This window comes from Meriones unguiculatus, chromosome 7 (assembly GCF_030254825.1).
Source record: "Meriones unguiculatus strain TT.TT164.6M chromosome 7, Bangor_MerUng_6.1, whole genome shotgun sequence".
Lineage (NCBI taxonomy): Eukaryota > Metazoa > Chordata > Mammalia > Rodentia > Muridae > Meriones > Meriones unguiculatus.
The window spans coordinates 24,130,313-24,141,031 of record NC_083355.1 but is presented as its reverse complement, the minus strand read 5'-3'; the positions used below and the strand labels follow the sequence as shown (position 1 = coordinate 24,141,031).

Here is a 10,719-nt window from a genome sequence, read left to right as displayed (position 1 = left end):
GCGCAGGACACTGAGGACCGACAGCATTTTCAACCCATCATTGGGGAGCATCTAGAGTGACGTTGGTCTGGCCAATAGGACCGCAGCGTGTCACTGATCGACGGTAGTGGGCGCCAACCGGAAACCAGCCGGGGAATGAACGACGTGCCCATTAGCCAACGGGCGGGAGGCTAGGTCCCGCCTGCGCGGAGGTTGATGGACAGCAACAGGAAGTTGGGTGGGGCGGGGCCTAACTGAGAAGTGGCTCTGTATTGGTCGCGGTTGACCTTCCACCCACCTCTAACCCAGGAGATGGGTGATAGATCGTCCCTAAAGCCAATCAGAAGTGCTGCTGGGAGGCCGGGGAGAGAGCCGTGGAGAGCTTAGACGTCTCTCTCGGTAGCCTGGCGTGGAGACGCTCTAGTTGTAGCTGTTGGATACGGGGTACCCGGCGCCGGGTGAGCGCATCGCCTTCGCTTCAGCCCCGCCCCCCCCGCCCCCCAACCCCTGGCCCGCCGTCGCCTATGGAGATTCGATTCCCTAGCGGGGAATCGGGGTTACCTGGCGCTTTCCAGAGGGGATGTCATTATATAATTTCAAGGCCCTGTTAGTTTTTTCATCGGTGTGTCGCAGTGGGCCCCCCTGCCCCACACGGCTCCAGACGGGCACATCGGAAACCTCTGAACTGTTTCCAAAACCAGATTCCCAGGGCGTTTCGTAATCAGTTTGCTACTTCTCGGGCGTGCCTAGAATCTGCATTTTAGCCTGCGCCTCTGGGGAGCAGAATCGCACGCTGGAGTCCAAGGTCCCCTGCTTGTTCTCTTGCCTCAGTTCCTCCAGGCGTGAGGCCCTGCGTTTGGTGGGTTTATCTTTCTCTTCAGACCCTTCTTTGCAAACGACTAACTTGGGCAGGCGGCGTAGCATCAAGAGGGATTCACGCCGCCTTCAGACCTACACACCCCACCTGCAGTGAAACCTTAGACTCTAGCCAGGCTGCTCAGACCTTCGTCTCCCAAGTAGTGCGATTCCTGGTTTTTTTGTTTTTTTAACCCACAGTGAAAACATTGTTTCACCTCCTGTAAATCAGCTTAACAAAGCTTGCAAAATGGACACTTGAAAGACACTGACCAAGCTAGGCGGTGGTGTTGTGCACGCCTTTAATTTCGGGATTAAATCTCGGGAGACGAGGCAGTCGGATCTCTGAGTTTGAGGCAAGCTCCGTCTAATCTAGGACAGCCAAGGCTACCCAGAAAAACCCTGTCTCGAAAAACCAAAAAGAAAGACACTGATCCTAGGTAGATGTATAACACTTAAACATCTCTGGTGGGATCTCACTTGGACCTTTTGTGATGCTAAGCTCGAACCCCAAACACTAGGGCTCAGCTTTTCTCACTGAGCTATTCCCCCAGCTCTCAATACATTTTCTCTTAGCCTCTCCTATCTTCCTTTTCCTCCTTCATTCTTTCCTTCCAGTCAGTGAAGGAAAGTATGCCGAGATAAAAGTGACACAAAAGACACAGAGCCAAATGCTTAGAACATAGCGATTCTGAATTACCACACTGCCTCTCTCTGGTTAGCTTTTGAAAGACCAAACTTTAGGTGCTGTCTTGTAGCTAAAGACATATCGCAGGGGTCTGCGAAGATGTCTCTCGCTGCTCGAACATGAGAGATCTGAGCTCAGGGCCCATGTGAGCAGATGGAATTCAGCATCTAACGCGGTTGCTCACTGTGAGCTTGGGGCGGGGACTGGAGGCTGGCTGGGGTTTGCTGGCTGCCAACCTAGCTCCAGGCTCTGTGAGACACAGCAACGGGCCTTCGGGTGCCCATGTAGGACGGACACCATTCCTTCTTTGAGGGTCTGTATCCTTTATAGAGTCAAATCTTTCGCTTAAGCCAGCTCCTTCACATTTGCACCCCTCCACACACACACACACCCTCCACCCTCAAAATGTGTGTCTTTCATGCTCTTTCCCCACCGTCTTGGCTTCCCTAGTCTTTTCTCTCAAGGAAAAGTGTCACAGCCCCTAAACACATAGGTCTCTTGCTAGCAAGTTCCCTTTCCTTTGTCCTGGTAAACTCCATAAAGGCCCGGATCAGATTTTCTTCTCTTCACTCCTGCCCAGTCAGGCTCTGTCTTGTCCTTGCCCCGCTGAATGGTCGTATGGAAAGGGCTTCCCTCTCGCTCTCTTCGACTTCTGTTTGATTCAGTGCTAGGAATCAAGCCCGGGGCCTCCCACATTCCAGGCAGTCTCCAGCACCCAGCCCCATTCTCCCTCACGGTGGGAGGACTGATTCTCCAAAGAAGACCAGGAAATGTTCAAGAATGACTTTGCATACACTTGAATCTGCATAAGACTTGTTTAGCCCATACATTCTGTTCCCAGGCCAGTTTCCAGTTTGGCTTGCTTCACTGCCGTGCAGCCGAGGACTCCGCCCGGATTCCGTGACTCAGCTGCGTTAGGGAGCAGGGGTTTTGGTGGGGAGGTGGGGCTTGACTATCCTGCCGGGTGGCTGTCAGACCTCTCCTAATACAAAAAATACCCAGAGGCCCTACCATGAAGAACAAGTGAAGCATGCCGGTGGGAGACAGTGAGAAAAGCTAGAATTCACCAGTAGTTTTTTGGTTAGTTGGTAAGTTGTTTCGTTTTTGAGACAGGGTCTCGAACAACCAACCTTGCCTGGAACTCAGGATCCTCCTGCCTTCACTTCCCAAGTACTAGGATTACTGGTATGGGCCAGGAGACCCAGCTTGCACCAGTAGTTTTAAACTGAACGATTCTGCCTTTAGACAGGGTTTCTCTGTGTAGCCCTGGCTGTGGGGAACTCATGTCTGTGGACCAAGCTGGCCTTGAACTCAGAGATCCACTTGCCTCTGCCTCCCAAGTTCTGGGAATTAAAGGTGTGTTTGTTTTGTTTTGGCTTATTACTCTTACTAAAGGCATGGAAAAAGATGGGGCTTTTTTTTTTTTTTTTTTTTGGCCCCTTATGGTACTGGGGATTGAATCCAAAGCCTCGTGCATGCTAAACCAGCACTCGACGGACTCACATCCTCTGTCCTGCCCAATGGAGTCTTTGAAGTTCATTCATAAGCCCTCTCAGACCACCACACAAATTCTTTTCTCACAGATCTTTTTTTTTCCCCCAGGTTGTCCTCTCTCCCAAGACAGGGAAGAGACTAGACAACAGACTCTACAGTGCCTGGTTCCTCCGATGGAGCGCAGAGCCTTGTGCACACTGAGCAAGTGCTCTACCCCCGAGCTACACCTTCAGACTCCTGACCGTACTTCCCGCTCAGCAGAGAGCCTTTCCCCAGTTCTGAAGCTGGGCTCCTGTCCCGTCCCAGGAAGCCAGCCCCTAGAATGGCACCAAGCACCTGTATGAAGAAGGACCCCAGATGATAATTCACATGTGTAAGCAAGGCTCAAAAGCGCTCCTTCACCAGAGGCCCTGGGACAACCAACCCCCGCCCCTCCCTCTCCGAGTATCTCCTTGTCCCACCCTACCTGCAGTGGTGTGTGGAGAGCAAAGGTGGTTAGGCGGTTCCGGTTGAGTCTTCCCAAGTCACCCGGGATGCCATCTTGTCCCTGGCAGGCCTGGAGGCAGGCTCCCTCAGAGCTGCCCCCAGCTGCTTTCAGCCTCTTCCTAGTCCAAGGGGCCACTCTGTCCCCATTTCTAGCATGCAAAGTCACTTGTCCACTTGCACACCCTCTGCTCCTAGCACGGGGCCTGCTGGCAGGTACACAGTGGTTGGCTGTCCCTTGCACGTTTCTCACAGCCTTACCTGCTTCTCATTCAGCTTCCTCCATGTCCACTTTACTTCTTCCTCGGCTCCGGCTTCCTGTTAAGCCCCTTCTATGTTTTTCCTACTTCCCAGCCCTCCTTGTTCTCTCCTGCATGCCACGCGGCTACCCTTGTCTATCCAGAGTCCCCAAGGATGCTAAACACACTGAAGGAGGCACATGGAGTCACGGTCTCTGTCCCCAGGAAGCTGCAGACGGCTTCAGTGGCATCCGATCGAAAGGTTCACAAGGCCCAACAATGTTCTTGGCCTACAGTCCAGAAGCATGTCCTAACAGCCTTTGTCCAAGGGCGGCCTTGGGCTCCATCCCGGGTCACACTCCCTCCTATGGCCCAAGTTTGACAGGACAAGTCTTCAAACCGTTACAGCCACCTCAGCCTTCCGAGGACGCTCACTTTCGCCTTAAGGATCTCTCCACAGCCTCGGCCTCTCCTGCTTCCACCTCTGGTTTCCTCTTTTTTCATCCTCTCTCCGCCGATGGGGAAGAATTTCCCAGACAGCCCTGATGCCCCAAGACACAAACCCCGACAGTGGCTTGAATGGGAAACTCTCGGTCTGAGTGAACCTTGGTTCTTTTTTTCCATCCTTGTTTCCTCCATGATGTCTGTGGTCTCAGCCACTCAGTCTTCCAGAAACGCCGAAAGCGGACTCCCTCTTATGTTCTTGCCGCCCACACTCGGCATCCCATTGCACCCATACAGCCACCAACCGCCCTTGCTGCAAACCCGGGGGGATGCCACTCCTGTCTGTCCCTTGCCCTGACTCCCCAACTCCCTCTACCCTTGGCCTTCCTGCCCAGGTCAATGGCTGCTGGCCAACTGTCACAGAATCTCCCAGCAAGGACATTCCAGCCATCCCTTCCATAGGGTTCTCCCTTCTTGCCCGGTCCTTCCCTTTTGCTAACCCTCCTGGGTGAGGTGTCCACAACCTCCAGAAGAAAGGGCAGGAGGAGGTGATCTTTGGGCAGGTGTTTGTCCCCTGCAGCTTTCGACTGTTGCCGCCAGAGGGCACCCAAGGCATTTCAGAAGCCCCAGACCTGGTGCTTTGACCTGACAGAAGCAGGAAGCCCAGGTAACCTGATGGCTATCTACCTGATGGCCTACTATTGGCCATCCTAGGCCCTAGGCTTCAGCTCCAGGCTGAGTACTCGGATTCCTATAAAGAAACTCCAGAAAAAGAGCCAGCCGTTTGCCTCCTCCAGAGAGCACATTCCAACTCTCCAGCCTCTCAGCATCCCAGAGAACACCATTCACCTCCGACTCCTACAGTTCAGCTCCTCTGGCCCTCCTAACCATGACCACCTCTCCGAGGAGCTACCAGCCTTCCCACAGCAGACTGGGCCCACCCCCAAGATGGTAAAGCCTTCAGAACAAGCATGGCCTCTCCCTCGGCCCCTTCCCCTTGGAGCTCTGGACCCTCTCTGTAAAGCCACAATGAAATAGACTCTTGAGGGGGTCCCCTGAGACTCTGGAGTGTGGGGAGTGGAAGGGTCATAGAGGCCAGGGGTCATAGAGGCCTGCTTCACCTGGAAGTAGGACCCAGCTGGCAGAGACTCGGGAGGCAGGCGATGGTGGCGATAACAATAATCATATTAATAATACCATCGGGGCCACAAAACGGCCGTGAAATACCCCCTAATGATCCCTTGTATTTATAGATCTCCTTCTCTTCAGAGCCATTGCCCAATTAACCCTCCCAGCTTCCCTAGGAGGGACAATTAACCCCATATTTTATGACCAGGGGAAACCGAGGCCCTGAGAAGGTGCCGGAGTTGGCTGAGGTCACAGTAAACTGGCGATAGCATAATTTGTAGAACAGCACTCCTGTCCTTTTCTCTGTGCCCAGACCCACACATGTACGTACACATTTCACTATCCCAGCTCTGCCTAGCCATGGCCTTGTGCTGGGGGGCAAGACTCAGGACTCGGGCAAAGGCTGGCTGCCCGCAGTGCTAAGGAGAGAGGCCTTGGGTAAAGAGGGCTCAGCCAGGGACAGCGAAAGCTCCGGAGTCGTGCTCATGTCTGACGGGGCCTGGCTCCCCGTGTTTCATGGCCCTAGTCAGGAATGTCAAGAAAAGAGTCTCAGGATTCCCCCTCCCCCAACAGCATCTCCCTACAAAAAAAAAAAAGGCACAGGGCATGCCTGTTCCGTGTGCATGTGTGTGTGTACCTATGTGGTGATAAGAAGTTGACTTCCTAGGTCGTTCTCCACCACAGTTCTTGACACAGTCTCTCGCTGTCTGCAGAACCTGGAGATCCAGCTAGACTGAGCTCAGGTCCTCATGCTTGGCCCAGAACCTAACAGAGCCAGACCCCAGACCCCAGAGCTCAGTCCTTAGAGCAGCTGTAGCCCTGGACAGTTAACCTCTTCCATGCCGCAGTACTAGAAGACAGCAGGGCAGTTCCTAGCAAGGGGAGAGAGACAGGGAAGGCCTTAGGGAGAAGGTGGGGGGAGCAAGAAGACTTCTTTAGGGGACTGGAGAGATGGCTCAGCGCTTAAGAGCACTGGTTGCTTTTCCAGAGGTCCTTAGTTCAATTCCCAGCAGCCACATGGCGGCTCCCAGCCATCTGTAACTCACCCATGTGGTACACAGGTCCATATGCAGGCAGGCCACCAATATACATAATATAAACACATTAAATAAGAAAATAAAAATTGACCTTTTGAAGGATAAGAGCAACTGCGTGCCTACCTATGAGGGCTCTAAGAACATGAGGAAGGGTGAGGGGTCAGGGCTGGAACACAGACCTGAATTTTAGCTTTTGGTTTCCATCTGGAAGTTGGAGAAAAATAGGAAAGTCTCATGTGGCCGTGCACACCTAGCATGCCAGTGCTCAGGCGATGGAAGAGTCATGAGTTTTAGGCTGACCTGTACAACATAGGGAGATCGAGACCAAAAAGAGGGGAAAAAAAAGAAAGGAAGGAAAAGGCTGGGGTGTTGCTCACTGCATGTACAACAGTTTAACCCCCAACTCCATAAAAATGAGAAATAACAGAACCCAGGCCTGGGGAGCAGGACTATGCTGCTGTTTGCAACAGCGAGAAATAAGGTCCCCTAAGCTAAGCATTTGCTGTTACGAAAAATAGTACCGATGACCAAAAGGGTCAGGGATGGAAGGGTAGAATGACATTCACCTGCGTCACTTTGACCTGGAGAGAAGCTTCTGTTTGCCTTGGCCACTGAGGTTGTTGGGGAGGGGGGTCTCTGTATCGAGAAAGGACAGCAGCTCCAGCCAAAAATAGCCACCACTTTGCTTGGAGTCTTTAAATTGCTGCTCCTGGCCTAGCCCCCACCCACCAGCTCACTCCAGGTCCCCACTCTCCCTCTGGCCTCTGACCCCTGCAGCCCCAGCCTGGGAGGGGCCCTCCCCAGATTCACCTCTGAAACTCCAAGGCTCCACATTGCTGAGATTTTACTAGGGCTCCCAGCTGGGTCCCACCTTTGATCTGGCTTCAAAAAATCAAGAGCAGTAACAGGAGAGTAATTCCCTCCCCCCCCACCTGCTGGGGAGGAAGGCAGGCTGAAGGCAGGTCCTGACCAGCCCAGCCCACTCTAGTGGGGAAGCTCATGACAGGGGGAGGGGGCCATGGGAGCAAAGCCACCTTTCCTCCCTGACTTCCTTTTCCTGAGTGTGGACCCACTCCCCACCGGAGGACAGTTTAGGCAGCTACTTTCAGTACCTTCTCCCCAAACTGGGATTTCTCCCATTCCCCGCTTCTGGGCTTGGGTTACTGCTCAACTTCGTCCTTTCTCTACAATTCCCGTGGCCTGTCCCTGGGGTGTGGCCGCTGACCACACAGGGTAGGGCACTTGAGACATTACTCAGTTTGTTATCCCCACACTAGCAGGACTTTCTTAGAAGCCTGGACGGAGAGAAAGGTCCAATGAGGGATTAGGAGGGGGAGGAAGGGACCAGCCTCATGCTGCCCCCTCCCCCCAACCCAGTAGTACAGACTGCAAGCCCTGGCCCATGGTTTCCTACCATCCTTAGACAGAAGCCCCACCCTCTTCTGTTCAAAGGCCCTGGGTCCTCACCTGTTGGAGAAATGCTCACCTGCCCTTTTAAGTGGTTAGCCCTGTACATCCCCCATCCCCAGCTGAGGGCCTGGGCTCCTCAGCAGGTGGGGATGGAATCTAGGCGAAGACAAAACTCTCTAACAGTTCGGCTGCCCCTAGTACAGACAAGGACTCCTGCTGGACAGCCTCCTTGGGTGTGAAGAGAGTAGGGCTCTGTCCCAGGAGAAGCCCAGCAGCTGAATGAGAACTGAAGGGACCTGGGCCTTCCGTGTGGCAGAGTCCCCTTTCAGCATCTTGACTGAAATGTGAGATGTTGGTACGTTTTCACATCCCTGTTTTGCCACCTGCATCCTCCCCGCTCCTAGAGAGATGCCTACCCCGCACACACACTCTGAAAGGGTTGCCTAAATCCTGGTACTCCCCTAGGATCGGCTAGACTCATCTGTACTGCCTCACATACAGTCTGGGCACGTGGAGGACAGGGCCAGGACTGCTTTATAAACCTGAGCCCAGGAGCTCTGTTCACCTGCCTGGCTACGGGAACATTGCCCCTCTGTTGCTCTCCTCCATCTTGCCCTAAGCACCTCTCCCTGACCTGGGGCTAGAGAAGAGAGTCCAGGGAATGGAGGAAGCTGGGAGCCACCTAGTCTCCAGGGGGCGGGATCCCAAATAGAGTGATAGCCATCATTCTGGCAGCTCCAACCTGTTCTATCGGGTGAGTAAGTTTTGTATGTTGTTTTTTTTTTTTTTTTTTTTTTTTCCTAGAGGAGAGAGAAAGGTGAAGGCCTTGGTGGGGAGCTGTTCTGACTAAAGTGGCCTTGCAGCTCCTTGGCCCCTCCAGGCCTTGTGCAAGATCTGTAAATCTCTCACCACCCACAGGCTGGGGGGTGGCGCTGAGCTGCTGCTGTGGACTTTCATGTCAGGGAGGTTTTATGCATGTGTTGCTTCTGGCAGGCTCCGTGGCTCCTGCCTGGGGCCTCTCCCCAGCCAGTAAAAATCCAGCCCCATAAATCTTGGCTGCCCCTCTGGGGGCCAAGCTGAGTTCTTCCCACTCTACACTCTACCAGCAAGCCTCTGTTTCCCCCAAGATCCTACAGAGCAGGGAACAGAGGCCCAAGACCTCTGACAAGGGGCCCCCTCTCCAATTGGCATCTGCTGCTGCCACACTGGTCTTAGAACCTGTGACCGAGCCGTCTGCTTCCAACGGCCAGTGTTGGAAGGGCTTTCTGGGGGTCTCTAGTGGCGGGGTGCCAGCATCCACCTGAGCCTCCTGAGACAGGTGGCGTTCTGCCTGCCAAGCCCCCAGGTGCATCAGTTGAGGGTGGCAGGGAGCCCAGACACCATGCTGTTTTACTGGATCCAAGTAGAGAACCCAAAGAGTGGGAAAGGCAGTAACGGTGGCTGAGAGAGAGGCTCACGTTGATGCCCCCGTGCTCACAGATTCAGACGAAGCAATTGAGATGTTTTGTTTTGGTTTGGTTTTTTTGAGACAGGGTTTCTCTGTGTGTAGCCTTGGCTGTCCTGGACTCGCTTTGTAGACCAGGCTGGCTTCAAACTCACAGAGATCCGCCTGCCTCTTCCACCCTGAGTGCTGGGATTAGAAGTGTGTGCCACCACGCCTGGCTTTGGTGTTTTGTTTTGAGATGGTCTTTTTATGTAGCCCAGGCTGGCTTCAGTCTTGCCGCAATCCTGCCTCAGCCTTCCAAGTACTAGGCTGCAGGTGTGTACCACCGTACCTACCCAAAATGTAGTTTTTGTTTGTTTGTTTGTTTGTTTGTTTTAGTCAAAACAGGGTTTCCCTTCTGTAGCCCTTGCTGTCCTAGAACTCACTACCTAGAGTAGGCTGGCCTCAAACTCAGAGATCTGCCTGCCTCTGCCTTCCGTGTGCTGGGATTAAAGGTGAGTGCCAGCACTGCCCAGCCCAGGGCACAGTTCTTAACTTCTGGGTCTGATGGGGGAGACCTGATCCTCACCCTGGATGGCAAGTGCTGGGTTGATCCCAAGGCTGGGGCTATGAGAGGAACGGGATTGTGCCTCAGCGTCCTGCTGGGGAAGGCAGGCGGAAGCAGCTATGGGAGCAAAGGGAGCAGGGCGGCTCTGGAGTTGGGAACACTGTGTTCAAACGTTCCTGGGAAGAAATGCAGCCTGGACAGGGGAGGCGCAGAGGTAAGGTTAAGCGGCCGGTTCCTGGCTCTACCCTTCCCAGAACCAGGGGTGGAAAGGTAAAAGTGGTTTTCATGCTGAAGGAGAGGAGAGAAAGCATAGTCTGTGGGAAAAGAGAGCTCCACGGTGGGTGAAGGGGCTGGAGGGAGAACAGGCCCCAGGGGCTCATGGCCCACCTGGCTTATAGAGATCCCCCTCCCGGCAGAGAGGATGCTGGGAAACTCCCTGAGCCTGAAGTCATCCCAGTCATCGCACACCGCAAGCACCGCACCACTCCTGCCCTTTCCTGATCAGCTGACCTACATCTGGTTGCCTAGCTGCTGTTCAGTGGTGCCCGTGTCGGCCTTCCATCATGGAGCACCTGCTGCATGGGAGACACTTACTCCAAAGACTCCACAGGCATCCGTTTGTTTTCTCAGTCCCATTCGCCCTCAGTTCACGGGGGGGGGGGCATGGTGAGATTAGGTAGGGACCACACAGCTGGACAAGGGACAGGCAGCAGGGCTCCCAGCGGTCAGACTTCTGCCCTCCGCTGCAAGAAGTTATGCTAGCAAGGTCCCACCTCCTACAGAAGCCAGTTAGGGGTAGCCCTGGGCCTTTGAGGAGCCTGCCAAGCTGTCCTCTCCCTGCTTACCCACCACTTGCTTCTGTGCTACCTACCGCTAGTGCCCAGCAACCACCAGGGACTGGGCAAGAGCAAAAGTGAAGCTGACTCAGCCGGTTTCCACCCCCGCCCAGGGAAACGGGGAGCAGCTTCGGC

General features: G+C 54.1%; 1 long non-coding RNA gene across 1 annotated transcript; it reads left to right on the top strand.

Annotated features, from left to right (window-relative positions):
* The first annotated feature begins 247 nt into the window (after positions 1-247).
* On the top strand, positions 248-6,417 carry LOC132655153 (uncharacterized). Its single transcript, XR_009592802.1, has 3 exons — positions 248-437; positions 3,125-3,389; positions 3,854-6,417. It is a non-coding gene; the product is annotated as an uncharacterized LOC132655153 (long non-coding RNA).
* Positions 6,418-10,719: the final 4,302 nt, after the last annotated feature.